The following is a 25,188-nucleotide window of genomic DNA, read 5'->3' on the forward strand; positions in this document are numbered from 1 at the left end:
CTGTTAACCGGAAGGTTGGTGGTTCAAGCCCACCCAGGGACGGCAGTGTCCTCTTTTTGTCTCAGTTGCATGTTACAGAAAATCCTATGGTGCCTCTCAACTTAAAGTTTCGGCCAGAAGAGGAGGGCACCGGTTGTAAGACCATTTCAACATGTACAGTGTGAAAAATTTTGAGAAGAGAAAAAAATCCCAGTGATTTGGATGACATAGTTGCAATGTAGAAAGAATGGTCCAGAGCCTTTGGCCCTCTTTGGTTGTGGGCCTAAATGTCTTTCCATGCGCCACTCTGTTTCAAAGAAGATGACACATGACATGAGAAACTGGGAGGTTCAAGCAAAGCTTGAAGGTTGTGAAAACTTTTTTTTGTCTGATAACCAAAAGGTTGGTGGTTCAAGCCCACCCAGGGATGATTGTACCCTCTTTTTGTTTCAGTTGCATGTCAGAGTTACAGAAAGTCCTACTGTGGCTCTCAACTGAGAGTTTCGGTCGGATGCCCATTTCAAATACCCAACACAAACAAGAGACCCCTCTGAAAATAGATAGAAGACGAGGGCACCGGGAGAGCATTTGTCGACAGGTTGAAACATCATCTATGAGACTAACAAAAGTTCCTTCGAGCCGGAATTGAACCAGCGACCTAAGGATTGCTGATTTTCTACTACAGTCCTCCGCTCTACCAGCTGAGCTATCGAAGGCTTGCTGAGCTGGTTGTCGGGTGCTTCCTAAGCTTGCAAATGAGTTACATGAGTAGGGAAACAGAGGAGAATTGTCCCGCTCTTTGAAAAACTTGGCAAACCAAAACTTTGGAGAATACGGGCGTCGATCCCGTTACCTCTCGCATGCTAAGCGAGCGCTCTACCATTTGAGCTAATCCCCCTTCTGGCAGTCCATGTTGGGGTCCATGTTGGGGTCCATGCTGGTTTCCATGTTGGGGTGCCTGATTCACCACAATTGTGATCATCACATACTTTTCAACCTGTAGCTTTAAGCTTTTTTTTTTTTTTTTTATTTAAGTGTGGATGTCTTTCTCCCGTAAAAGCAGAAGGAGCGTGGAGCTTACAGGGTGCCGGGTGGTGTAAAAGTATAGGTGAGTCGTTAGTGTACAGAGTGAAGAATTGTGGGAAGAGAAAAGAAATCAGAATGATTTAAATAAGAAAGTCGCAACGTAGAAAAGATGGTCTAGATCCAATGGCCCATTTGGTTGTGGGCCCAAAAGCCTTTGCCTGTGCCACTTTGTTGCAAAGGCGAAAACATGTGGCATGAGAAACTGGGAGGTTGCGTGTATAAAAAGCATAGTCTGAAGGTCGTGAAAATGAGATGGTCAGGGATCGGGGGTCTCTATTCTATTTTTACGAGAAAAACATGTGATTCCGACCGGGGATAATGGCCAAATTGTAACAGGGGGCGTGAGTAAAAGAGAGCACTTAGCAGAGGATGGTTTCGATGCATCGACCTCTGGGTTATGGGCCCAGCACGCTTCCGCTGCGCCACTCTGCTGCCATACCTCCAAAAGAGAGGGGTAGCCTATTACCCGCTGACTGTTGTTAAGACGCTAATGTGGAGGCCATCTCTGTGTTGCAATTGTCCATTTGTTGGCGGCTGTAGTTCCACGCAGTTGTTATGTTTTATCATTCTCTTCTTTTTATTGTGTTGATCAGAAGGTCCTCTAAGAAACATACTCCATTTACCATGTTGTGGCTTTTTTACGACTTTAATCAAAGTGGCAGAGCGTGGTTGTCTCTGTGGCGCAATTGGTTAGCGCGTTCGGCTGTTAACCGGAAGGTTGGTGGTTCAAGCCCACCCAGGGACGGCAGTGTCCTCTTTTTGTCTCAGTTGCATGTTACAGAAAATCCTATGGTGCCTCTCAACTTAAAGTTTCGGCCAGAAGAGGAGGGCACCGGTTGTAAGACTATTTCAACATGTACAGTGTGAAAAATTTTGAGAAGAGAAAAAAATCCCAGTGATTTGGATGACATAGTTGCAATGTAGAAAGAATGGTCCAGAGCCTTTGGCCCTCTTTGGTTGTGGGCCTAAATGTCTTTCCATGCGCCACTCTGTTTCAAAGAAGATGACACATGACATGAGAAACTGGGAGGTTCAAGCAAAGCTTGAAGGTTGTGAAAACTTTTTTTTGTCTGATAACCAAAAGGTTGGTGGTTCAAGCCCACCCAGGGATGATTGTACCCTCTTTTTGTTTCAGTTGCATGTCAGAGTTACAGAAAGTCCTACTGTGGCTCTCAACTGAGAGTTTCGGTCGGATGCCCATTTCAAATACCCAACACAAACAAGAGACCCCTCTGAAAATAGATAGAAGACGAGGGCACCGGGAGAGCATTTGTCGACAGGTTGAAACATCATCTATGAGACTAACAAAAGTTCCTTCGAGCCGGAATTGAACCAGCGACCTAAGGATTGCTGATTTTCTACTACAGTCCTCCGCTCTACCAGCTGAGCTATCGAAGGCTTGCTGAGCTGGTTGTCGGGTGCTTCCTAAGCTTGCAAATGAGTTACATGAGTAGGGAAACAGAGGAGAATTGTCCCGCTCTTTGAAAAACTCGGCAAACCAAAACTTTGGAGAATACGGGCGTCGATCCCGTTACCTCTCGCATGCTAAGCGAGCGCTCTACCATTTGAGCTAATCCCCCTTCTGGCAGTCCATGTTGGGGTCCATGCTGGTTTCCATGTTGGGGTGCCTGATTCACCACAATTGTGATCATCACATACTTTTCAACCTGTAGCTTTAAGCTTTTTTTTTTTTTTTTTTTTTTTTTTTATTTAAGTGTGGATGTCTTTCTCCCGTAAAAGCAGAAGGAGCGTGGAGCTTACAGGGTGCCGGGTGGTGTAAAAGTATAGGTGAGTCGTTAGTGTACAGAGTGAAGAATTGTGGGAAGAGAAAAGAAATCAGAATGATTTAAATAAGAAAGTCGCAACGTAGAAAAGATGGTCTAGATCCAATGGCCCATTTGGTTGTGGGCCCAAAAGCCTTTGCCTGTGCCACTTTGTTGCAAAGGCGAAAACATGTGGCATGAGAAACTGGGAGGTTGCGTGTATAAAAAGCATAGTCTGAAGGTCGTGAAAATGAGATGGTCAGGGATCGGGGGTCTCTATTCTATTTTTACGAGAAAAACATGTGATTCCGACCGGGGATAATGGCCAAATTGTAACAGGGGGCGTGAGTAAAAGAGAGCACTTAGCAGAGGATGGTTTCGATGCATCGACCACTGGGTTATGGGCCCAGCACGCTTCCGCTGCGCCACTCTGCTGCCATACCTCCAAAAGAGAGGGGTAGCCTATTACCCGCTGACTGTTGTTAAGACGCTAATGTGGAGGCCATCTCTGTGTTGCAATTGTCCATTTGTTGGCGGCTGTAGTTCCACGCAGTTGTTATGTTTTATCATTCTCTTCTTTTTATTGTGTTGATCAGAAGGTCCTCTAAGAAACATACTCCATTTACCATGTTGTGGCTTTTTTACGACTTTAATCAAAGTGGCAGAGCGTGGTTGTCTCTGTGGCGCAATTGGTTAGCGCGTTCGGCTGTTAACCGGAAGGTTGGTGGTTCAAGCCCACCCAGGGACGGCAGTGTCCTCTTTTTGTCTCAGTTGCATGTTACAGAAAATCCTATGGTGCCTCTCAACTTAAAGTTTCGGCCAGAAGAGGAGGGCACCGGTTGTAAGACTATTTCAACATGTACAGTGTGAAAAATTTTGAGAAGAGAAAAAAATCCCAGTGATTTGGATGACATAGTTGCAATGTAGAAAGAATGGTCCAGAGCCTTTGGCCCTCTTTGGTTGTGGGCCTAAATGTCTTTCCATGCGCCACTCTGTTTCAAAGAAGATGACACATGACATGAGAAACTGGGAGGTTCAAGCAAAGCTTGAAGGTTGTGAAAACTTTTTTTTGTCTGATAACCAAAAGGTTGGTGGTTCAAGCCCACCCAGGGATGATTGTACCCTCTTTTTGTTTCAGTTGCATGTCAGAGTTACAGAAAGTCCTACTGTGGCTCTCAACTGAGAGTTTCGGTCGGATGCCCATTTCAAATACCCAACACAAACAAGAGACCCCTCTGAAAATAGATAGAAGACGAGGGCACCGGGAGAGCATTTGTCGACAGGTTGAAACATCATCTATGAGACTAACAAAAGTTCCTTCGAGCCGGAATTGAACCAGCGACCTAAGGATTGCTGATTTTCTACTACAGTCCTCCGCTCTACCAGCTGAGCTATCGAAGGCTTGCCGAGCTGGTTGTCGGGTGCTTCCTAAGCTTGCAAATGAGTTACATGAGTAGGGAAACAGAGGAGAATTGTCCCGCTCTTTGAAAAACTCGGCAAACCAAAACTTTGGAGGATACGGGCGTCGATCCCGTTACCTCTCGCATGCTAAGCGAGCGCTCTACCATTTGAGCTAATCCCCCTTCTGGCAGTCCATGTTGGGGTCCATGCTGGTTTCCATGTTGGGGTGCCTGATTCACCACAATTGTGATCATCACATACTTTTCAACCTGTAGCTTTAAGCTTTTTTTTTTTTTTTTTTTTTTTTTAAGTGTGGATGTCTTTCTCCCGTAAAAGCAGAAGGAGCGTGGAGCTTACAGGGTGCCGGGTGGTGTAAAAGTATAGGTGAGTCGTTAGTGTACAGAGTGAAGAATTGTGGGAAGAGAAAAGAAATCAGAATGATTTAAATAAGAAAGTCGCAACGTAGAAAAGATGGTCTAGATCCAATGGCCCATTTGGTTGTGGGCCCAAAAGCCTTTGCCTGTGCCACTTTGTTGCAAAGGCGAAAACATGTGGCATGAGAAACTGGGAGGTTGCGTGTATAAAAAGCATAGTCTGAAGGTCGTGAAAATGAGATGGTCAGGGATCGGGGGTCTCTATTCTATTTTTACGAGAAAAACATGTGATTCCGACCGGGGATAATGGCCAAATTGTAACAGGGGGCGTGAGTAAAAGAGAGCACTTAGCAGAGGATGGTTTCGATGCATCGACCTCTGGGTTATGGGCCCAGCACGCTTCCGCTGCACCACTCTGCTGCCATACCTCCAAAAGAGAGGGGTAGCCTATTACCCGCTGACTGTTGTTAAGACGCTAATGTGGAGGCCATCTCTGTGTTGCAATTGTCCATTTGTTGGCGGCTGTAGTTCCACGCAGTTGTTATGTTTTATCATTCTCTTCTTTTTATTGTGTTGATCAGAAGGTCCTCTAAGAAACATACTCCATTTACCATGTTGTGGCTTTTTTACGACTTTAATCAAAGTGGGGGAGCGTGGTTGTCTCTGTGGCGCAATTGGTTAGCGCGTTCGGCTGTTAACCGGAAGGTTGGTGGTTCAAGCCCACCCAGGGACGGCAGTGTCCTCTTTTTGTCTCAGTTGCATGTTACAGAAAATCCTATGGTGCCTCTCAACTTAAAGTTTCGGCCAGAAGAGGAGGGCACCGGTTGTAAGACCATTTCAACATGTACAGTGTGAAAAATTTTGAGAAGAGAAAAAAATCCCAGTGATTTGGATGACATAGTTGCAATGTAGAAAGAATGGCCCAGAGCCTTTGGCCCTCTTTGGTTGTGGGCCTAAATGTCTTTCCATGCGCCACTCTGTTTCAAAGAAGATGACACATGACATGAGAAACTGGGAGGTTCAAGCAAAGCTTGAAGGTTGTGAAAACTTTTTTTTGTCTGATAACCAAAAGGTTGGTGGTTCAAGCCCACCCAGGGATGATTGTACCCTCTTTTTGTTTCAGTTGCATGTCAGAGTTACAGAAAGTCCTACTGTGGCTCTCAACTGAGAGTTTCGGTCGGATGCCCATTTCAAATACCCAACACAAACAAGAGACCCCTCTGAAAATAGATAGAAGACGAGGGCACCGGGAGAGCATTTGTCGACAGGTTGAAACATCATCTATGAGACTAACAAAAGTTCCTTCGAGCCGGAATTGAACCAGCGACCTAAGGATTGCTGATTTTCTACTACAGTCCTCCGCTCTACCAGCTGAGCTATCGAAGGCTTGCCGAGCTGGTTGTCGGGTGCTTCCTAAGCTTGCAAATGAGTTACATGAGTAGGGAAACAGAGGAGAATTGTCCCGCTATTTGAAAAACTCGGCAAACCAAAACTTTGGAGGATACGGGCGTCGATCCCGTTACCTCTCGCATGCTAAGCGAGCGCTCTACCATTTGAGCTAATCCCCCTTCTGGCAGTCCATGTTGGGGTCCATGCTGGTTTCCATGTTGGGGTGCCTGATTCACCACAATTGTGATCATCACATACTTTTCAACCTGTAGCTTTAAGCTTTTTTTTTTTTTTTTTTTTTTTTTTTATTTAAGTGTGGATGTCTTTCTCCCGTAAAAGCAGAAGGAGCGTGGAGCTTACAGGGTGCCGGGTGGTGTAAAAGTATAGGTGAGTCGTTAGTGTACAGAGTGAAGAATTGTGGGAAGAGAAAAGAAATCAGAATGATTTAAATAAGAAAGTCGCAACGTAGAAAAGATGGTCTAGATCCAATGGCCCATTTGGTTGTGGGCCCAAAAGCCTTTGCCTGTGCCACTTTGTTGCAAAGGCGAAAACATGTGGCATGAGAAACTGGGAGGTTGCGTGTATAAAAAGCATAGTCTGAAGGTCGTGAAAATGAGATGGTCAGGGATCGGGGGTCTCTATTCTATTTTTACGAGAAAAACATGTGATTCCGACCGGGGATAATGGCCAAATTGTAACAGGGGGCGTGAGTAAAAGAGAGCACTTAGCAGAGGATGGTTTCGATGCATCGACCTCTGGGTTATGGGCCCAGCACGCTTCCGCTGCGCCACTCTGCTGCCATACCTCTAAAAGAGAGGGGTAGCCTATTACCCGCTGACTGTTGTTAAGACGCTAATGTGGAGGCCATCTCTGTGTTGCAATTGTCCATTTGTTGGCGGCTGTAGTTCCACGCAGTTGTTATGTTTTATCATTCTCTTCTTTTTATTGTGTTGATCAGAAGGTCCTCTAAGAAACATACTCCATTTACCATGTTGTGGCTTTTTTACGACTTTAATCAAAGTGGCGGAGCGTGGTTGTCTCTGTGGCGCAATTGGTTAGCGCGTTCGGCTGTTAACCGGAAGGTTGGTGGTTCAAGCCCACCCAGGGACGGCAGTGTCCTCTTTTTGTCTCAGTTGCATGTTACAGAAAATCCTATGGTGCCTCTCAACTTAAAGTTTCGGCCAGAAGAGGAGGGCACCGGTTGTAAGACTATTTCAACATGTACAGTGTGAAAAATTTTGAGAAGAGAAAAAAATCCCAGTGATTTGGATGACATAGTTGCAATGTAGAAAGAATGGTCCAGAGCCTTTGGCCCTCTTTGGTTGTGGGCCTAAATGTCTTTCCATGCGCCACTCTGTTTCAAAGAAGATGACACATGACATGAGAAACTGGGAGGTTCAAGCAAAGCTTGAAGGTTGTGAAAACTTTTTTTTGTCTGATAACCAAAAGGTTGGTGGTTCAAGCCCACCCAGGGATGATTGTACCCTCTTTTTGTTTCAGTTGCATGTCAGAGTTACAGAAAGTCCTACTGTGGCTCTCAACTGAGAGTTTCGGTCGGATGCCCATTTCAAATACCCAACACAAACAAGAGACCCCTCTGAAAATAGATAGAAGACGAGGGCACCGGGAGAGCATTTGTCGACAGGTTGAAACATCATCTATGAGACTAACAAAAGTTCCTTCGAGCCGGAATTGAACCAGCGACCTAAGGATTGCTGATTTTCTACTACAGTCCTCCGCTCTACCAGCTGAGCTATCGAAGGCTTGCCGAGCTGATTGTCGGGTGCTTCCTAAGCTTGCAAATGAGTTACATGAGTAGGGAAACAGAGGAGAATTGTCCCGCTCTTTGAAAAACTCGGCAAACCAAAACTTTGGAGAATACGGGCGTCGATCCCGTTACCTCTCGCATGCTAAGCGAGCGCTCTACCATTTGAGCTAATCCCCCTTCTGGCAGTCCATGTTGGGGTCCATGCTGGTTTCCATGTTGGGGTGCCTGATTCACCACAATTGTGATCATCACATACTTTTCAACCTGTAGCTTTAAGCTTTTTTTTTTTTTTTTTTTTTTTTTTTATTTAAGTGTGGATGTCTTTCTCCCGTAAAAGCAGAAGGAGCGTGGAGCTTACAGGGTGCCGGGTGGTGTAAAAGTATAGGTGAGTCGTTAGTGTACAGAGTGAAGAATTGTGGGAAGAGAAAAGAAATCAGAATGATTTAAATAAGAAAGTCGCAACGTAGAAAAGATGGTCTAGATCCAATGGCCCATTTGGTTGTGGGCCCAAAAGCCTTTGCCTGTGCCACTTTGTTGCAAAGGCGAAAACATGTGGCATGAGAAACTGGGAGGTTGCGTGTATAAAAAGCATAGTCTGAAGGTCGTGAAAATGAGATGGTCAGGGATCGGGGGTCTCTATTCTATTTTTACGAGAAAAACATGTGATTCCGACCGGGGATAATGGCCAAATTGTAACAGGGGGCGTGAGTAAAAGAGAGCACTTAGCAGAGGATGGTTTCGATGCATCGACCTCTGGGTTATGGGCCCAGCACGCTTCCGCTGCGCCACTCTGCTGCCATACCTCCAAAAGAGAGGGGTAGCCTATTACCCGCTGACTGTTGTTAAGACGCTAATGTGGAGGCCATCTCTGTGTTGCAATTGTCCATTTGTTGGCGGCTGTAGTTCCACGCAGTTGTTATGTTTTATCATTCTCTTCTTTTTATTGTGTTGATCAGAAGGTCCTCTAAGAAACATACTCCATTTACCATGTTGTGGCTTTTTTACGACTTTAATCAAAGTGGGGGAGCGTGGTTGTCTCTGTGGCGCAATTGGTTAGCGCGTTCGGCTGTTAACCGGAAGGTTGGTGGTTCAAGCCCACCCAGGGACGGCAGTGTCCTCTTTTTGTCTCAGTTGCATGTTACAGAAAATCCTATGGTGCCTCTCAACTTAAAGTTTCGGCCAGAAGAGGAGGGCACCGGTTGTAAGACCATTTCAACATGTACAGTGTGAAAAATTTTGAGAAGAGAAAAAAATCCCAGTGATTTGGATGACATAGTTGCAATGTAGAAAGAATGGTCCAGAGCCTTTGGCCCTCTTTGGTTGTGGGCCTAAATGTCTTTCCATGCGCCACTCTGTTTCAAAGAAGATGACACATGACATGAGAAACTGGGAGGTTCAAGCAAAGCTTGAAGGTTGTGAAAACTTTTTTTTGTCTGATAACCAAAAGGTTGGTGGTTCAAGCCCACCCAGGGATGATTGTACCCTCTTTTTGTTTCAGTTGCATGTCAGAGTTACAGAAAGTCCTACTGTGGCTCTCAACTGAGAGTTTCGGTCGGATGCCCATTTCAAATACCCAACACAAACAAGAGACCCCTCTGAAAATAGATAGAAGACGAGGGCACCGGGAGAGCATTTGTCGACAGGTTGAAACATCATCTATGAGACTAACAAAAGTTCCTTCGAGCCGGAATTGAACCAGCGACCTAAGGATTGCTGATTTTCTACTACAGTCCTCCGCTCTACCAGCTGAGCTATCGAAGGCTTGCCGAGCTGGTTGTCGGGTGCTTCCTAAGCTTGCAAATGAGTTACATGAGTAGGGAAACAGAGGAGAATTGTCCCGCTCTTTGAAAAACTCGGCAAACCAAAACTTTGGAGAATACGGGCGTCGATCCCGTTACCTCTCGCATGCTAAGCGAGCGCTCTACCATTTGAGCTAATCCCCCTTCTGGCAGTCCATGTTGGGGTCCATGCTGGTTTTCATGTTGGGGTGCCTGATTCACCACAATTGTGATCATCACATACTTTTCAACCTGTAGCTTTAAGCTTTTTTTTTTTTTTTTTTTTTTTTTTTATTTAAGTGTGGATGTCTTTCTCCCGTAAAAGCAGAAGGAGCGTGGAGCTTACAGGGTGCCGGGTGGTGTAAAAGTATAGGTGAGTCGTTAGTGTACAGAGTGAAGAATTGTGGGAAGAGAAAAGAAATCAGAATGATTTAAATAAGAAAGTCGCAACGTAGAAAAGATGGTCTAGATCCAATGGCCCATTTGGTTGTGGGCCCAAAAGCCTTTGCCTGTGCCACTTTGTTGCAAAGGCGAAAACATGTGGCATGAGAAACTGGGAGGTTGCGTGTATAAAAAGCATAGTCTGAAGGTCGTGAAAATGAGATGGTCAGGGATCGGGGGTCTCTATTCTATTTTTACGAGAAAAACATGTGATTCCGACCGGGGATAATGGCCAAATTGTAACAGGGGGCGTGAGTAAAAGAGAGCACTTAGCAGAGGATGGTTTCGATGCATCGACCTCTGGGTTATGGGCCCAGCACGCTTCCGCTGCACCACTCTGCTGCCATACCTCCAAAAGAGAGGGGTAGCCTATTACCCGCTGACTGTTGTTAAGACGCTAATGTGGAGGCCATCTCTGTGTTGCAATTGTCCATTTGTTGGCGGCTGTAGTTCCACGCAGTTGTTATGTTTTATCATTCTCTTCTTTTTATTGTGTTGATCAGAAGGTCCTCTAAGAAACATACTCCATTTACCATGTTGTGGCTTTTTTACGACTTTAATCAAAGTGGGGGAGCGTGGTTGTCTCTGTGGCGCAATTGGTTAGCGCGTTCGGCTGTTAACCGGAAGGTTGGTGGTTCAAGCCCACCCAGGGACGGCAGTGTCCTCTTTTTGTCTCAGTTGCATGTTACAGAAAATCCTATGGTGCCTCTCAACTTAAAGTTTCGGCCAGAAGAGGAGGGCACCGGTTGTAAGACCATTTCAACATGTACAGTGTGAAAAATTTTGAGAAGAGAAAAAAATCCCAGTGATTTGGATGACATGGTTGCAATGTAGAAAGAATGGTCCAGAGCCTTTGGCCCTCTTTGGTTGTGGGCCTAAATGTCTTTCCATGCGCCACTCTGTTTCAAAGAAGATGACACATGACATGAGAAACTGGGAGGTTCAAGCAAAGCTTGAAGGTTGTGAAAACTTTTTTTTGTCTGATAACCAAAAGGTTGGTGGTTCAAGCCCACCCAGGGATGATTGTACCCTCTTTTTGTTTCAGTTGCATGTCAGAGTTACAGAAAGTCCTACTGTGGCTCTCAACTGAGAGTTTCGGTCGGATGCCCATTTCAAATACCCAACACAAACAAGAGACCCCTCTGAAAATAGATAGAAGACGAGGGCACCGGGAGAGCATTTGTCGACAGGTTGAAACATCATCTATGAGACTAACAAAAGTTCCTTCGAGCCGGAATTGAACCAGCGACCTAAGGATTGCTGATTTTCTACTACAGTCCTCCGCTCTACCAGCTGAGCTATCGAAGGCTTGCCGAGCTGGTTGTCGGGTGCTTCCTAAGCTTGCAAATGAGTTACATGAGTAGGGAAACAGAGGAGAATTGTCCCGCTCTTTGAAAAACTCGGCAAACCAAAACTTTGGAGAATACGGGCGTCGATCCCGTTACCTCTCGCATGCTAAGCGAGCGCTCTACCATTTGAGCTAATCCCCCTTCTGGCAGTCCATGTTGGGGTCCATGCTGGTTTCCATGTTGGGGTGCCTGATTCACCACAATTGTGATCATCACATACTTTTCAACCTGTAGCTTTAAGCTTTTTTTTTTTTTTTTTTTTTTTAAGTGTGGATGTCTTTCTCCCGTAAAAGCAGAAGGAGCGTGGAGCTTACAGGGTGCCGGGTGGTGTAAAAGTATAGGTGAGTCGTTAGTGTACAGAGTGAAGAATTGTGGGAAGAGAAAAGAAATCAGAATGATTTAAATAAGAAAGTCGCAACGTAGAAAAGATGGTCTAGATCCAATGGCCCATTTGGTTGTGGGCCCAAAAGCCTTTGCCTGTGCCACTTTGTTGCAAAGGCGAAAACATGTGGCATGAGAAACTGGGAGGTTGCGTGTATAAAAAGCATAGTCTGAAGGTCGTGAAAATGAGATGGTCAGGGATCGGGGGTCTCTATTCTATTTTTACGAGAAAAACATGTGATTCCGACCGGGGATAATGGCCAAATTGTAACAGGGGGCGTGAGTAAAAGAGAGCACTTAGCAGAGGATGGTTTCGATGCATCGACCTCTGGGTTATGGGCCCAGCACGCTTCCGCTGCACCACTCTGCTGCCATACCTCCAAAAGAGAGGGGTAGCCTATTACCCGCTGACTGTTGTTAAGACGCTAATGTGGAGGCCATCTCTGTGTTGCAATTGTCCATTTGTTGGCGGCTGTAGTTCCACGCAGTTGTTATGTTTTATCATTCTCTTCTTTTTATTGTGTTGATCAGAAGGTCCTCTAAGAAACATACTCCATTTACCATGTTGTGGCTTTTTTACGACTTTAATCAAAGTGGGGGAGCGTGGTTGTCTCTGTGGCGCAATTGGTTAGCGCGTTCGGCTGTTAACCGGAAGGTTGGTGGTTCAAGCCCACCCAGGGACGGCAGTGTCCTCTTTTTGTCTCAGTTGCATGTTACAGAAAATCCTATGGTGCCTCTCAACTTAAAGTTTCGGCCAGAAGAGGAGGGCACCGGTTGTAAGACCATTTCAACATGTACAGTGTGAAAAATTTTGAGAAGAGAAAAAAATCCCAGTGATTTGGATGACATAGTTGCAATGTAGAAAGAATGGTCCAGAGCCTTTGGCCCTCTTTGGTTGTGGGCCTAAATGTCTTTCCATGCGCCACTCTGTTTCAAAGAAGATGACACATGACATGAGAAACTGGGAGGTTCAAGCAAAGCTTGAAGGTTGTGAAAACTTTTTTTTGTCTGATAACCAAAAGGTTGGTGGTTCAAGCCCACCCAGGGATGATTGTACCCTCTTTTTGTGTCAGTTGCATGTCAGAGTTACAGAAAGTCCTACTGTGGCTCTCAACTGAGAGTTTCGGTCGGATGCCCATTTCAAATACCCAACACAAACAAGAGACCCCTCTGAAAATAGATAGAAGACGAGGGCACCGGGAGAGCATTTGTCGACAGGTTGAAACATCATCTATGAGACTAACAAAAGTTCCTTCGAGCCGGAATTGAACCAGCGACCTAAGGATTGCTGATTTTCTACTACAGTCCTCCGCTCTACCAGCTGAGCTATCGAAGGCTTGCCGAGCTGGTTGTCGGGTGCTTCCTAAGCTTGCAAATGAGTTACATGAGTAGGGAAACAGAGGAGAATTGTCCCGCTCTTTGAAAAACTCGGCAAACCAAAACTTTGGAGAATACGGGCGTCGATCCCGTTACCTCTCGCATGCTAAGCGAGCGCTCTACCATTTGAGCTAATCCCCCTTCTGGCAATCCATGTTGGGGTCCATGCTGGTTTCCATGTTGGGGTGCCTGATTCACCACAATTGTGATCATCACATACTTTTCAACCTGTAGCTTTAAGCTTTTTTTTTTTTTTTTTTTTTTTAAGTGTGGATGTCTTTCTCCCGTAAAAGCAGAAGGAGCGTGGAGCTTACAGGGTGCCGGGTGGTGTAAAAGTATAGGTGAGTCGTTAGTGTACAGAGTGAAGAATTGTGGGAAGAGAAAAGAAATCAGAATGATTTAAATAAGAAAGTCGCAACGTAGAAAAGATGGTCTAGATCCAATGGCCCATTTGGTTGTGGGCCCAAAAGCCTTTGCCTGTGCCACTTTGTTGCAAAGGCGAAAACATGTGGCATGAGAAACTGGGAGGTTGCGTGTATAAAAAGCATAGTCTGAAGGTCGTGAAAATGAGATGGTCAGGGATCGGGGGTCTCTATTCTATTTTTACGAGAAAAACATGTGATTCCGACCGGGGATAATGGCCAAATTGTAACAGGGGGCGTGAGTAAAAGAGAGCACTTAGCAGAGGATGGTTTCGATGCATCGACCTCTGGGTTATGGGCCCAGCACGCTTCCGCTGCACCACTCTGCTGCCATACCTCCAAAAGAGAGGGGTAGCCTATTACCCGCTGACTGTTGTTAAGACGCTAATGTGGAGGCCATCTCTGTGTTGCAATTGTCCATTTGTTGGCGGCTGTAGTTCCACGCAGTTGTTATGTTTTATCATTCTCTTCTTTTTATTGTGTTGATCAGAAGGTCCTCTAAGAAACATACTCCATTTACCATGTTGTGGCTTTTTTACGACTTTAATCAAAGTGGGGGAGCGTGGTTGTCTCTGTGGCGCAATTGGTTAGCGCGTTCGGCTGTTAACCGGAAGGTTGGTGGTTCAAGCCCACCCAGGGACGGCAGTGTCCTCTTTTTGTCTCAGTTGCATGTTACAGAAAATCCTATGGTGCCTCTCAACTTAAAGTTTCGGCCAGAAGAGGAGGGCACCGGTTGTAAGACCATTTCAACATGTACAGTGTGAAAAATTTTGAGAAGAGAAAAAAATCCCAGTGATTTGGATGACATAGTTGCAATGTAGAAAGAATGGTCCAGAGCCTTTGGCCCTCTTTGGTTGTGGGCCTAAATGTCTTTCCATGCGCCACTCTGTTTCAAAGAAGATGACACATGACATGAGAAACTGGGAGGTTCAAGCAAAGCTTGAAGGTTGTGAAAACTTTTTTTTGTCTGATAACCAAAAGGTTGGTGGTTCAAGCCCACCCAGGGATGATTGTACCCTCTTTTTGTTTCAGTTGCATGTCAGAGTTACAGAAAGTCCTACTGTGGCTCTCAACTGAGAGTTTCGGTCGGATGCCCATTTCAAATACCCAACACAAACAAGAGACCCCTCTGAAAATAGATAGAAGACGAGGGCACCGGGAGAGCATTTGTCGACAGGTTGAAACATCATCTATGAGACTAACAAAAGTTCCTTCGAGCCGGAATTGAACCAGCGACCTAAGGATTGCTGATTTTCTACTACAGTCCTCCGCTCTACCAGCTGAGCTATCGAAGGCTTGCCGAGCTGGTTGTCGGGTGCTTCCTAAGCTTGCAAATGAGTTACATGAGTAGGGAAACAGAGGAGAATTGTCCCGCTCTTTGAAAAACTCGGCAAACCAAAACTTTGGAGAATACGGGCATCGATCCCGTTACCTCTCGCATGCTAAGCGAGCGCTCTACCATTTGAGCTAATCCCCCTTCTGGCAGTCCATGTTGGGGTCCATGCTGGTTTCCATGTTGGGGTGCCTGATTCACCACAATTGTGATCATCACATACTTTTCAACCTGTAGCTTTAAGCTTTTTTTTTTTTTTTTTTTTAAGTGTGGATGTCTTTCTCCCGTAAAAGCAGAAGGAGCGTGGAGCTTACAGGGTGCCGGGTGGTGTAAAAGTATAGGTGAGTCGTTAGTGTACAGAGTGAAGAATTGTGGGAAGAGAAAAGAAATCAGAATGATTTAAATAAGAAAGTCGCAACGTAGAAAAGATGGTCTAGATCCAATGGCCCATTTGGTTGTGGGCCCAAAAGCCTTTGCCTGTGCCACTTTGTTGCAAAGGCGAAAACATGTGGCATGAGAAACTGGGAGGTTGCGTGTATAAAAAGCATAGTCTGAAGGTCGTGAAAATGAGATGGTCAGGGATCGGGGGTCTCTATTCTATTTTTACGAGAAAAACATGTGATTCCGACCGGGGATAATGGCCAAATTGTAACAGGGGGCGTGAGTAAAAGAGAGCACTTAGCAGAGGATGGTTTCGATGCATCGACCTCTGGGTTATGGGCCCAGCACGCTTCCGCTGCACCACTCTGCTGCCATACCTCCAAAAGAGAGGGGTAGCCTATTACCCGCTGACTGTTGTTAAGACGCTAATGTGGAGGCCATCTCTGTGTTGCAATTGTCCATTTGTTGGCGGCTGTAGTTCCACGCAGTTGTTATGTTTTATCATTCTCTTCTTTTTATTGTGTTGATCAGAAGGTCCTCTAAGAAACATACTCCATTTACCATGTTGTGGCTTTTTTACGACTTTAATCAAAGTGGGGGAGCGTGGTTGTCTCTGTGGCGCAATTGGTTAGCGCGTTCGGCTGTTAACCGGAAGGTTGGTGGTTCAAGCCCACCCAGGGACGGCAGTGTCCTCTTTTTGTCTCAGTTGCATGTTACAGAAAATCCTATGGTGCCTCTCAACTTAAAGTTTCGGCCAGAAGAGGAGGGCACCGGTTGTAAGACCATTTCAACATGTACAGTGTGAAAAATTTTGAGAAGGGAAAAAAATCCCAGTGATTTGGATGACATAGTTGCAATGTAGAAAGAATGGTCCAGAGCCTTTGGCCCTCTTTGGTTGTGGGCCTAAATGTCTTTCCATGCGCCACTCTGTTTCAAAGAAGATGACACATGACATGAGAAACTGGGAGGTTCAAGCAAAGCTTGAAGGTTGTGAAAACTTTTTTTTGTCTGATAACCAAAAGGTTGGTGGTTCAAGCCCACCCAGGGATGATTGTACCCTCTTTTTGTTTCAGTTGCATGTCAGAGTTACAGAAAGTCCTACTGTGGCTCTCAACTGAGAGTTTCGGTCGGATGCCCATTTCAAATACCCAACACAAACAAGAGACCCCTCTGAAAATAGATAGAAGACGAGGGCACCGGGAGAGCATTTGTCGACAGGTTGAAACATCATCTATGAGACTAACAAAAGTTCCTTCGAGCCGGAATTGAACCAGCGACCTAAGGGTTGCTGATTTTCTACCACAGTCCTCCGCTCTACCAGCTGAGCTATCGAAGGCTTGCCGAGCTGGTTGTCGGGTGCTTCCTAAGCTTGCAAATGAGTTACATGAGTAGGGAAACAGAGGAGAATTGTCCCGCTCTTTGAAAAATTCGGCAAACAAAAACTTTGGAGAATACGGGCGTCGATCCCGTTACCTCTCGCATGCTAAGCGAGCGCTCTACCATTTGAGCTAATCCCCCTTCTGGCAGTCCATGTTGGGGTCCATGCTGGTTTTCATGTTGGGGTGCCTGATTCACCACAATTGTGATCATCACATACTTTTCAACCTGTAGCTTTAAGCTTTTTTTTTTTTTTTTTTTTTTTTTTATTTAAGTGTGGATGTCTTTCTCCCGTAAAAGCAGAAGGAGCGTGGAGCTTACAGGGTGCCGGGTGGTGTAAAAGTATAGGTGAGTCGTTAGTGTACAGAGTGAAGAATTGTGGGAAGAGAAAATAAATCAGAATGATTTAAATAAGAAAGTCGCAACGTAGAAAAGATGGTCTAGATCCAATGGCCCATTTGGTTGTGGGCCCAAAAGCCTTTGCCTGTGCCACTTTGTTGCAAAGGCGAAAACATGTGGCATGAGAAACTGGGAGGTTGCGTGTATAAAAAGCATAGTCTGAAGGTCGTGAAAATGAGATGGTCAGGGATCGGGGGTCTCTATTCTATTTTTACGAGAAAAACATGTGATTCCGACCGGGGATAATGGCCAAATTGTAACAGGGGGCGTGAGTAAAAGAGAGCACTTAGCAGAGGATGGTTTCGATGCATCGACCTCTGGGTTATGGGCCCAGCACGCTTCCGCTGCGCCACTCTGCTGCCATACCTCCAAAAGAGAGGGGGTAGCCTATTACCCGCTGACTGTTGTTAAGACGCTAATGTGGAGGCCATCTCTGTGTTGCAATTGTCCATTTGTTGGCGGCTGTAGTTCCACGCAGTTGTTATGTTTTATCATTCTCTTCTTTTTATTGTGTTGATCAGAAGGTCCTCTAAGAAACATACTCCATTTACCATGTTGTGGCTTTTTTACGACTTTAATCAAAGTGGGGGAGCGTGGTTGTCTCTGTGGTGCAATTGGTTAGCGCGTTCGGCTGTTAACCGGAAGGTTGGTGGTTCAAGCCCACCCAGGGACGGCAGTGTCCTCTTTTTGTCTCAGTTGCATGTTACAGAAAATCCTATGGTGCCTCTCAACTTAAAGTTTCGGCCAGAAGAGGAGGGCACCGGTTGTAAGACCATTTCAACATGTACAGTGTGAAAAATTTTGAGAAGAGAAAAAAATCCCAGTGATTTGGATGACATAGTTGCAATGTAGAAAGAATGGTCCAGAGCCTTTGGCCCTCTTTGGTTGTGGGCCTAAATGTCTTTCCATGCGCCACTCTGTTTCAAAGAAGATGACACATGACATGAGAAACTGGGAGGTTCAAGCAAAGCTTGAAGGTTGTGAAAACTTTTTTTTGTCTGATAACCAAAAGGTTGGTGGTTCAAGCCCACCCAGGGATGATTGTACCCTCTTTTTGTTTCAGTTGCATGTCAGAGTTACAGAAAGTCCTACTGTGGCTCTCAACTGAGAGTTTCGGTCGGATGCCCATTTCAAATACCCAACACAAACAAGAGACCCCTCTGAAAATAGATAGAAGACGAGGGCACCGGGAGAGCATTTGTCGACAGGTTGAAACATCATCTATGAGACTAACAAAAGTTCCTTCGAGCCGGAATTGAACCAGCGACCTAAGGATTGCTGATTTTCTACTACAGTCCTCCGCTCTACCAGCTGAGCTATCGAAGGCTTGCCGAGCTGGTTGTCGGGTGCTTCCTAAGCTTGCAAATGAGTTACATGAGTAGGGAAACAGAGGAGAATTGTCCCGCTCTTTGAAAAACTCGGCAAACCAAAACTTTGGAGAATACGGGCGTCGATCCCGTTACCTCTCGCATGCTAAGCGAGCGCTCTACCATTTGAGCTAATCCCCCTTCTGGCAGTCCATGTTGGGGTCCATGCTGGTTTTCATGTTGGGGTGCCTGATTCACCACAATTGTGATCATCACATACTTTTCAACCTGTAGCTTTAAGCTTTTTTTTTTTTTTTTTTTTTTTTTTTTATTTAAGTGTGGATGTCTTTCTCCCGTAAAAGCAGAAGGAGCGTGGAGCTTACAGGGTGCCGGGTGGTGTAAAAGTATAGGTGAGTCGTTAGTGTACAGAGTGAAGAATTGTGGGAAGAGAAAATAAATCAGAATGATTTAAATAAGAAAGTCGCAACGTAGAAAAGATGGTCTAGATCCAATGGCCCATTTGGTTGTGGGCCCAAAAGCCTTTGCCTGTGCCACTTTGTTGCAAAGGCGAAAACATGTGGCATGAGAAACTGGGAGGTTGCGTGTATAAAAAGCATAGTCTGAAGGTCGTGAAAATGAGATGGTCAGGGATCGGGGGTCTCTATTCTATTTTTACGAGAAAAACATGTGATTCCGACCGGGGATAATGGCCAAATTGTAACAGGGGGCGTGAGTAAAAGAGAGCACTTAGCAGAGGATGGTTTCGATGCATCGACCTCTGGGTTATGGGCCCAGCACGCTTCCGCTGCACCACTCTGCTGCCATACCTCCAAAAGAGAGGGGTAGCCTATTACCCGCTGACTGTTGTTAAGACGCTAATGTGGAGGCCATCTCTGTGTTGCAATTGTCCATTTGTTGGCGGCTGTAGTTCCACGCAGTTGTTATGTTTTATCATTCTCTTCTTTTTATTGTGTTGATCAGAAGGTCCTCTAAGAAACATACTCCATTTACCATGTTGTGGCTTTTTTACGACTTTAATCAAAGTGGGGGAGCGTGGTTGTCTCTGTGGCGCAATTGGTTAGCGCGTTCGGCTGTTAACCGGAAGGTTGGTGGTTCAAGCCCACCCAGGGACGGCAGTGTCCTCTTTTTGTCTCAGTTGCATGTTACAGAAAATCCTATGGTGCCTCTCAACTTAAAGTTTCGGCCAGAAGAGGAGGGCACCGGTTGTAAGACCATTTCAACATGTACAGTGTGAAAAATTTTGAGAAGAGAAAAAAATCCCAGTGATTTGGATGACATAGTTGCAATGTAGAAAGAATGGTCCAGAGCCTTTGGCCCTCTTTGGTTGTGGGCCTAAATGTCTTTCCATGCGCCACTCTGTTTCAAAGAAGATGACACATGACATGAGAAACTGGGAGGTTCAAGCAAAGCTTGAAGGTTGTGAAAACTTTTTTTTGTCTGATAACCAAAAGGTTGGTGGTTCAAGCCCACCCAGGGATGATTGTACCCTCTTTTTGTTTCAGTTGCATGTCAGAGTTACAGAAAGTCCTACTGTGGCTCTCAACTGAGAGTTTCGGTCGGATGCCCATTTCAAATACCCAACACAAACAAGAGACCCCTCTGAAAATAGATAGAAGACGAGGGCACCGGGAGAGCATTTGTCGACAGGTTGAAACATCATCTATGAGACTAACAAAAGTTCCTTCGAGCCGGAATTGAACCAGCGACCTAAGGATTGCTGATTTTCTACTACAGTCCTCCGCTCTACCAGCTGAGCTATGGAAGGCTTGCCGAGCTGGTTGTCGGGTGCTTCCTAAGCTTGCAAATGAGTTACATGAGTAGGGAAACAGAGGAGAATTGTCCCGCTCTTTGAAAAACTCGGCAAACCAAAACTTTGGAGAATACGGGCGTCGATCCCGTTACCTCTCGCATGCTAAGCGAGCGCTCTACCATTTGAGCTAATCCCCCTTCTGGCAGTCCATGTTGGGGTCCATGCTGGTTTCCATGTTGGGGTGCCTGATTCACCACAATTGTGATCATCACATACTTTTCAACCTGTAGCTTTAAGCTTTTTTTTTTTTTTTTTTTTTTTTTTATTTAAGTGTGGATGTCTTTCTCCCGTAAAAGCAGAAGGAGCGTGGAGCTTACAGGGTGCCGGGTGGTGTAAAAGTATAGGTGAGTCGTTAGTGTACAGAGTGAAGAATTGTGGGAAGAGAAAAGAAATCAGAATGATTTAAATAAGAAAGTCGCAACGTAGAAAAGATGGTCTAGATCCAATGGCCCATTTGGTTGTGGGCCCAAAAGCCTTTGCCTGTGCCACTTTGTTGCAAAGGCGAAAACATGTGGCATGAGAAACTGGGAGGTTGCGTGTATAAAAAGCATAGTCTGAAGGTCGTGAAAATGAGATGGTCAGGGATCGGGGGTCTCTATTCTATTTTTACGAGAAAAACATGTGATTCCGACCGGGGATAATGGCCAAATTGTAACAGGGGGCGTGAGTAAAAGAGAGCACTTAGCAGAGGATGGTTTCGATGCATCGACCTCTGGGTTATGGGCCCAGCACGCTTCCGCTGCGCCACTCTGCTGCCATACCTCCAAAAGAGAGGGGTAGCCTATTACCCGCTGACTGTTGTTAAGACGCTAATGTGGAGGCCATCTCTGTGTTGCAATTGTCCATTTGTTGGCGGCTGTAGTTCCACGCAGTTGTTATGTTTTATCATTCTCTTCTTTTTATTGTGTTGATCAGAAGGTCCTCTAAGAAACATACTCCATTTACCATGTTGTGGCTTTTTTACGACTTTAATCAAAGTGGGGGAGCGTGGTTGTCTCTGTGGCGCAATTGGTTAGCGCGTTCGGCTGTTAACCGGAAGGTTGGTGGTTCAAGCCCACCCAGGGACGGCAGTGTCCTCTTTTTGTCTCAGTTGCATGTTACAGAAAATCCTATGGTGCCTCTCAACTTAAAGTTTCGGCCAGAAGAGGAGGGCACCGGTTGTAAGACCATTTCAACATGTACAGTGTGAAAAATTTTGAGAAGAGAAAAAAATCCCAGTGATTTGGATGACATAGTTGCAATGTAGAAAGAATGGTCCAGAGCCTTTGGCCCTCTTTGGTTGTGGGCCTAAATGTCTTTCCATGCGCCACTCTGTTTCAAAGAAGATGACACATGACATGAGAAACTGGGAGGTTCAAGCAAAGCTTGAAGGTTGTGAAAACTTTTTTTTGTCTGATAACCAAAAGGTTGGTGGTTCAAGCCCACCCAGGGATGATTGTACCCTCTTTTTGTTTCAGTTGCATGTCAGAGTTACAGAAAGTCCTACTGTGGCTCTCAACTGAGAGTTTCGGTCGGATGCCCATTTCAAATACCCAACACAAACAAGAGACCCCTCTGAAAATAGATAGAAGACGAGGGCACCGGGAGAGCATTTGTCGACAGGTTGAAACATCATCTATGAGACTAACAAAAGTTCCTTCGAGCCGGAATTGAACCAGCGACCTAAGGATTGCTGATTTTCTACTACAGTCCTCCGCTCTACCAGCTGAGCTATCGAAGGCTTGCCGAGCTGGTTGTCGGGTGCTTCCTAAGCTTGCAAATGAGTTACATGAGTAGGGAAACAGAGGAGAATTGTCCCGCTCTTTGAAAAACTCGGCAAACCAAAACTTTGGAGAATACGGGCGTCGATCCCGTTACCTCTCGCATGCTAAGCGAGCGCTCTACCATTTGAGCTAATCCCCCTTCTGGCAGTCCATGTTGGGGTCCATGCTGGTTTCCATGTTGGGGTGCCTGATTCACCACAATTGTGATCATCACATACTTTTCAACCTGTAGCTTTAAGCTTTTTTTTTTTTTTTTTTTTTTTTTTTTATTTAAGTGTGGATGTCTTTCTCCCGTAAAAGCAGAAGGAGCGTGGAGCTTACAGGGTGCCGGGTGGTGTAAAAGTATAGGTGAGTCGTTAGTGTACAGAGTGAAGAATTGTGGGAAGAGAAAAGAAATCAGAATGATTTAAATAAGAAAGTCGCAACGTAGAAAAGATGGTCTAGATCCAATGGCCCATTTGGTTGTGGGCCCAAAAGCCTTTGCCTGTGCCACTTTGTTGCAAAGGCGAAAACATGTGGCATGAGAAACTGGGAGGTTGCGTGTATAAAAAGCATAGTCTGAAGGTCGTGAAAATGAGATGGTCAGGGATCGGGGGTCTCTATTCTATTTTTACGAGAAAAACATGTGATTCCGACCGGGGATAATGGCCAAATTGTAACAGGGGGCGTGAGTAAAAGAGAGCACTTAGCAGAGGATGGTTTCGATCCATCGACCTCTGGGTTATGGGCCCAGCACGCTTCCGCTGCGCCACTCTGCTGCCATACCTCCAAAAGAGAGGGGTAGCCTATTACCCGCTGACTGTTGTTAAGACGCTAATGTGGAGGCCATCTCTGTGTTGCAATTGTCCATTTGTTGGCGGCTGTAGTTCCACGCAGTTGTTATGTTTTATCATTCTCTTCTTTTTATTGTGTTGATCAGAAGGTCCTCTAAGAAACATACTCCATTTACCATGTTGTGGCTTTTTTACGACTTTAATCAAAGTGGGGGAGCGTGGTTGTCTCTGTGGCGCAATTGGTTAGCGCGTTCGGCTGTTAACCGGAAGGTTGGTGGTTCAAGCCCACCCAGGGACGGCAGTGTCCTCTTTTTGTCTCAGTTGCATGTTACAGAAAATCCTATGGTGCCTCTCAACTTAAAGTTTCGGCCAGAAGAGGAGGGCACCGGTTGTAAGACCATTTCAACATGTACAGTGTGAAAAATTTTGAGAAGAGAAAAAAATCCCAGTGATTTGGATGACATAGTTGCAATGTAGAAAGAATGGTCCAGAGCCTTTGGCCCTCTTTGGTTGTGGGCCTAAATGTCTTTCCATGCGCCACTCTGTTTCAAAGAAGATGACACATGACATGAGAAACTGGGAGGTTCAAGCAAAGCTTGAAGGTTGTGAAAACTTTTTTTTGTCTGATAACCAAAAGGTTGGTGGTTCAAGCCCACCCAGGGATGATTGTACCCTCTTTTTGTTTCAGTTGCATGTCAGAGTTACAGAAAGTCCTACTGTGGCTCTCAACTGAGAGTTTCGGTCGGATGCCCATTTCAAATACCCAACACAAACAAGAGACCCCTCTGAAAATAGATAGAAGACGAGGGCACCGGGAGAGCATTTGTCGACAGGTTGAAACATCATCTATGAGACTAACAAAAGTTCCTTCGAGCCGGAATTGAACCAGCGACCTAAGGATTGCTGATTTTCTACTACAGTCCTCCGCTCTACCAGCTGAGCTATCGAAGGCTTGCCGAGCTGGTTGTCGGGTGCTTCCTAAGCTTGCAAATGAGTTACATGAGTAGGGAAACAGAGGAGAATTGTCCCGCTCTTTGAAAAACTCGGCAAACCAAAACTTTGGAGAATACGGGCGTCGATCCCGTTACCTCTCGCATGCTAAGCGAGCGCTCTACCATTTGAGCTAATCCCCCTTCTGGCAGTCCATGTTGGGGTCCATGCTGGTTTCCATGTTGGGGTGCCTGATTCACCACAATTGTGATCATCACATACTTTTCAACCTGTAGCTTTAAGCTTTTTTTTTTTTTTTTTTTTTTTTTTTTTGTGTGGATGTCTTTCTCCCGTAAAAGCAGAAGGAGCGTGGAGCTTACAGGGTGCCGGGTGGTGTAAAAGTATAGGTGAGTCGTTAGTGTACAGAGTGAAGAATTGTGGGAAGAGAAAAGAAATCAGAATGATTTAAATAAGAAAGTCGCAACGTAGAAAAGATGGTCTAGATCCAATGGCCCATTTGGTTGTGGGCCCAAAAGCCTTTGCCTGTGCCACTTTGTTGCAAAGGCGAAAACATGTGGCATGAGAAACTGGGATGTTGCGTGTATAAAAAGCATAGTCTGAAGGTCGTGAAAATGAGATGGTCAGGGATCGGGGGTCTCTATTCTATTTTTACGAGAAAAACATGTGATTCCGACCGGGGATAATGGCCAAATTGTAACAGGGGGCGTGAGTAAAAGAGAGCACTTAGCAGAGGATGGTTTCGATCCATCGACCTCCGGGTTATGGGCCCAGCACGCTTCCGCTGCGCCACTCTGCTGCCATACCTCCAAAAGAGAGGGGTAGCCTATTACCCGCTGACTGTTGTTAAGACGCTAATGTGGAGGCCATCTCTGTGTTGCAATTGTCCATTTGTTGGCGGCTGTAGTTCCACGCAGTTGTTATGTTTTATCATTCTCTTCTTTTTATTGTGTTGATCAGAAGGTCCTCTAAGAAACATACTCCATTTACCATGTTGTGGCTTTTTTACGACTTTAATCAAAGTGGGGGAGCGTGGTTGTCTCTGTGGCGCAATTGGTTAGCGCGTTCGGCTGTTAACCGGAAGGTTGGTGGTTCAAGCCCACCCAGGGACGGCAGTGTCCTCTTTTTGTCTCAGTTGCATGTTACAGAAAATCCTATGGTGCCTCTCAACTTAAAGTTTCGGCCAGAAGAGGAGGGCACCGGTTGTAAGACCATTTCAACATGTACAGTGTGAAAAATTTTGAGAAGAGAAAAAAATCCCAGTGATTTGGATGACATAGTTGCAATGTAGAAAGAATGGTCCAGAGCCTTTGGCCCTCTTTGGTTGTGGGCCTAAATGTCTTTCCATGCGCCACTCTGTTTCAAAGAAGATGACACATGACATGAGAAACTGGGAGGTTCAAGCAAAGCTTGAAGGTTGTGAAAACTTTTTTTTGTCTGATAACCAAAAGGTTGGTGGTTCAAGCCCACCCAGGGATGATTGTACCCTCTTTTTGTTTCAGTTGCATGTCAGAGTTACAGAAAGTCCTACTGTGGCTCTCAACTGAGAGTTTCGGTCGGATGCCCAT

The 25,188-nt window shown here is 45.5% G+C and overlaps 28 non-coding genes across 28 annotated transcripts in view; 14 read left to right on the forward strand and 14 right to left on the reverse strand.

Annotated features, from left to right (window-relative positions):
- Positions 1-42, forward strand: part of TRNAN-GUU (transfer RNA asparagine (anticodon GUU)) — a 74-nt gene extending 32 nt beyond the window's left edge. Inside the window, exon 1 of the tRNA in view lies at positions 1-42. This exon is cut by the window's left edge and continues 32 nt beyond it. This is a non-coding gene — a tRNA (tRNA-Asn).
- A 567-nt stretch (positions 43-609) lies between these two features.
- TRNAY-GUA (transfer RNA tyrosine (anticodon GUA)) lies at positions 610-695 on the reverse strand. The gene is given in 2 exon segments: positions 610-645; positions 659-695. It is a non-coding gene; the product is annotated as a tRNA-Tyr (tRNA).
- Positions 696-1,736: 1,041 nt separating this feature from the next.
- On the forward strand, positions 1,737-1,810 carry TRNAN-GUU (transfer RNA asparagine (anticodon GUU)). The gene has a single exon. It is a non-coding gene; the product is annotated as a tRNA-Asn (tRNA).
- A 567-nt stretch (positions 1,811-2,377) lies between these two features.
- TRNAY-GUA (transfer RNA tyrosine (anticodon GUA)) lies at positions 2,378-2,463 on the reverse strand. Its single transcript is given in 2 exon segments — positions 2,378-2,413; positions 2,427-2,463. It is a non-coding gene; the product is annotated as a tRNA-Tyr (tRNA).
- Positions 2,464-3,502: 1,039 nt separating this feature from the next.
- TRNAN-GUU (transfer RNA asparagine (anticodon GUU)) lies at positions 3,503-3,576 on the forward strand. The gene has a single exon. It is a non-coding gene; the product is annotated as a tRNA-Asn (tRNA).
- A 567-nt stretch (positions 3,577-4,143) lies between these two features.
- Positions 4,144-4,229, reverse strand: TRNAY-GUA (transfer RNA tyrosine (anticodon GUA)). Its single transcript is given in 2 exon segments — positions 4,144-4,179; positions 4,193-4,229. It is a non-coding gene; the product is annotated as a tRNA-Tyr (tRNA).
- Positions 4,230-5,262: 1,033 nt separating this feature from the next.
- TRNAN-GUU (transfer RNA asparagine (anticodon GUU)) lies at positions 5,263-5,336 on the forward strand. Its single transcript has one exon. It is a non-coding gene; the product is annotated as a tRNA-Asn (tRNA).
- Positions 5,337-5,903: 567 nt separating this feature from the next.
- Positions 5,904-5,989, reverse strand: TRNAY-GUA (transfer RNA tyrosine (anticodon GUA)). Its single transcript is given in 2 exon segments — positions 5,904-5,939; positions 5,953-5,989. It is a non-coding gene; the product is annotated as a tRNA-Tyr (tRNA).
- Positions 5,990-7,028: 1,039 nt separating this feature from the next.
- TRNAN-GUU (transfer RNA asparagine (anticodon GUU)) lies at positions 7,029-7,102 on the forward strand. Its single transcript has one exon. It is a non-coding gene; the product is annotated as a tRNA-Asn (tRNA).
- A 567-nt stretch (positions 7,103-7,669) lies between these two features.
- On the reverse strand, positions 7,670-7,755 carry TRNAY-GUA (transfer RNA tyrosine (anticodon GUA)). The gene is given in 2 exon segments: positions 7,670-7,705; positions 7,719-7,755. It is a non-coding gene; the product is annotated as a tRNA-Tyr (tRNA).
- A 1,039-nt stretch (positions 7,756-8,794) lies between these two features.
- TRNAN-GUU (transfer RNA asparagine (anticodon GUU)) lies at positions 8,795-8,868 on the forward strand. The gene has a single exon. It is a non-coding gene; the product is annotated as a tRNA-Asn (tRNA).
- A 567-nt stretch (positions 8,869-9,435) lies between these two features.
- On the reverse strand, positions 9,436-9,521 carry TRNAY-GUA (transfer RNA tyrosine (anticodon GUA)). The gene is given in 2 exon segments: positions 9,436-9,471; positions 9,485-9,521. It is a non-coding gene; the product is annotated as a tRNA-Tyr (tRNA).
- Positions 9,522-10,560: 1,039 nt separating this feature from the next.
- TRNAN-GUU (transfer RNA asparagine (anticodon GUU)) lies at positions 10,561-10,634 on the forward strand. The gene has a single exon. It is a non-coding gene; the product is annotated as a tRNA-Asn (tRNA).
- A 567-nt stretch (positions 10,635-11,201) lies between these two features.
- TRNAY-GUA (transfer RNA tyrosine (anticodon GUA)) lies at positions 11,202-11,287 on the reverse strand. Its single transcript is given in 2 exon segments — positions 11,202-11,237; positions 11,251-11,287. It is a non-coding gene; the product is annotated as a tRNA-Tyr (tRNA).
- A 1,031-nt stretch (positions 11,288-12,318) lies between these two features.
- On the forward strand, positions 12,319-12,392 carry TRNAN-GUU (transfer RNA asparagine (anticodon GUU)). The gene has a single exon. It is a non-coding gene; the product is annotated as a tRNA-Asn (tRNA).
- A 567-nt stretch (positions 12,393-12,959) lies between these two features.
- TRNAY-GUA (transfer RNA tyrosine (anticodon GUA)) lies at positions 12,960-13,045 on the reverse strand. Its single transcript is given in 2 exon segments — positions 12,960-12,995; positions 13,009-13,045. It is a non-coding gene; the product is annotated as a tRNA-Tyr (tRNA).
- A 1,031-nt stretch (positions 13,046-14,076) lies between these two features.
- TRNAN-GUU (transfer RNA asparagine (anticodon GUU)) lies at positions 14,077-14,150 on the forward strand. The gene has a single exon. It is a non-coding gene; the product is annotated as a tRNA-Asn (tRNA).
- A 567-nt stretch (positions 14,151-14,717) lies between these two features.
- TRNAY-GUA (transfer RNA tyrosine (anticodon GUA)) lies at positions 14,718-14,803 on the reverse strand. Its single transcript is given in 2 exon segments — positions 14,718-14,753; positions 14,767-14,803. It is a non-coding gene; the product is annotated as a tRNA-Tyr (tRNA).
- A 109-nt stretch (positions 14,804-14,912) lies between these two features.
- Positions 14,913-14,985, reverse strand: TRNAA-AGC (transfer RNA alanine (anticodon AGC)). Its single transcript has one exon. It is a non-coding gene; the product is annotated as a tRNA-Ala (tRNA).
- Positions 14,986-15,831: 846 nt separating this feature from the next.
- TRNAN-GUU (transfer RNA asparagine (anticodon GUU)) lies at positions 15,832-15,905 on the forward strand. The gene has a single exon. It is a non-coding gene; the product is annotated as a tRNA-Asn (tRNA).
- A 567-nt stretch (positions 15,906-16,472) lies between these two features.
- Positions 16,473-16,558, reverse strand: TRNAH-GUG (transfer RNA histidin (anticodon GUG)). Its single transcript is given in 2 exon segments — positions 16,473-16,508; positions 16,522-16,558. It is a non-coding gene; the product is annotated as a tRNA-His (tRNA).
- A 1,680-nt stretch (positions 16,559-18,238) lies between these two features.
- TRNAY-GUA (transfer RNA tyrosine (anticodon GUA)) lies at positions 18,239-18,324 on the reverse strand. The gene is given in 2 exon segments: positions 18,239-18,274; positions 18,288-18,324. It is a non-coding gene; the product is annotated as a tRNA-Tyr (tRNA).
- A 1,040-nt stretch (positions 18,325-19,364) lies between these two features.
- TRNAN-GUU (transfer RNA asparagine (anticodon GUU)) lies at positions 19,365-19,438 on the forward strand. Its single transcript has one exon. It is a non-coding gene; the product is annotated as a tRNA-Asn (tRNA).
- A 1,691-nt stretch (positions 19,439-21,129) lies between these two features.
- TRNAN-GUU (transfer RNA asparagine (anticodon GUU)) lies at positions 21,130-21,203 on the forward strand. Its single transcript has one exon. It is a non-coding gene; the product is annotated as a tRNA-Asn (tRNA).
- Positions 21,204-21,770: 567 nt separating this feature from the next.
- On the reverse strand, positions 21,771-21,856 carry TRNAY-GUA (transfer RNA tyrosine (anticodon GUA)). The gene is given in 2 exon segments: positions 21,771-21,806; positions 21,820-21,856. It is a non-coding gene; the product is annotated as a tRNA-Tyr (tRNA).
- A 1,040-nt stretch (positions 21,857-22,896) lies between these two features.
- TRNAN-GUU (transfer RNA asparagine (anticodon GUU)) lies at positions 22,897-22,970 on the forward strand. The gene has a single exon. It is a non-coding gene; the product is annotated as a tRNA-Asn (tRNA).
- Positions 22,971-23,537: 567 nt separating this feature from the next.
- Positions 23,538-23,623, reverse strand: TRNAY-GUA (transfer RNA tyrosine (anticodon GUA)). Its single transcript is given in 2 exon segments — positions 23,538-23,573; positions 23,587-23,623. It is a non-coding gene; the product is annotated as a tRNA-Tyr (tRNA).
- Positions 23,624-24,658: 1,035 nt separating this feature from the next.
- TRNAN-GUU (transfer RNA asparagine (anticodon GUU)) lies at positions 24,659-24,732 on the forward strand. Its single transcript has one exon. It is a non-coding gene; the product is annotated as a tRNA-Asn (tRNA).
- Positions 24,733-25,188: the final 456 nt, after the last annotated feature.

Source organism: Rhinoderma darwinii, unplaced genomic scaffold (assembly GCF_050947455.1).
Source record: "Rhinoderma darwinii isolate aRhiDar2 unplaced genomic scaffold, aRhiDar2.hap1 Scaffold_674, whole genome shotgun sequence".
NCBI lineage: Eukaryota > Metazoa > Chordata > Amphibia > Anura > Rhinodermatidae > Rhinoderma > Rhinoderma darwinii.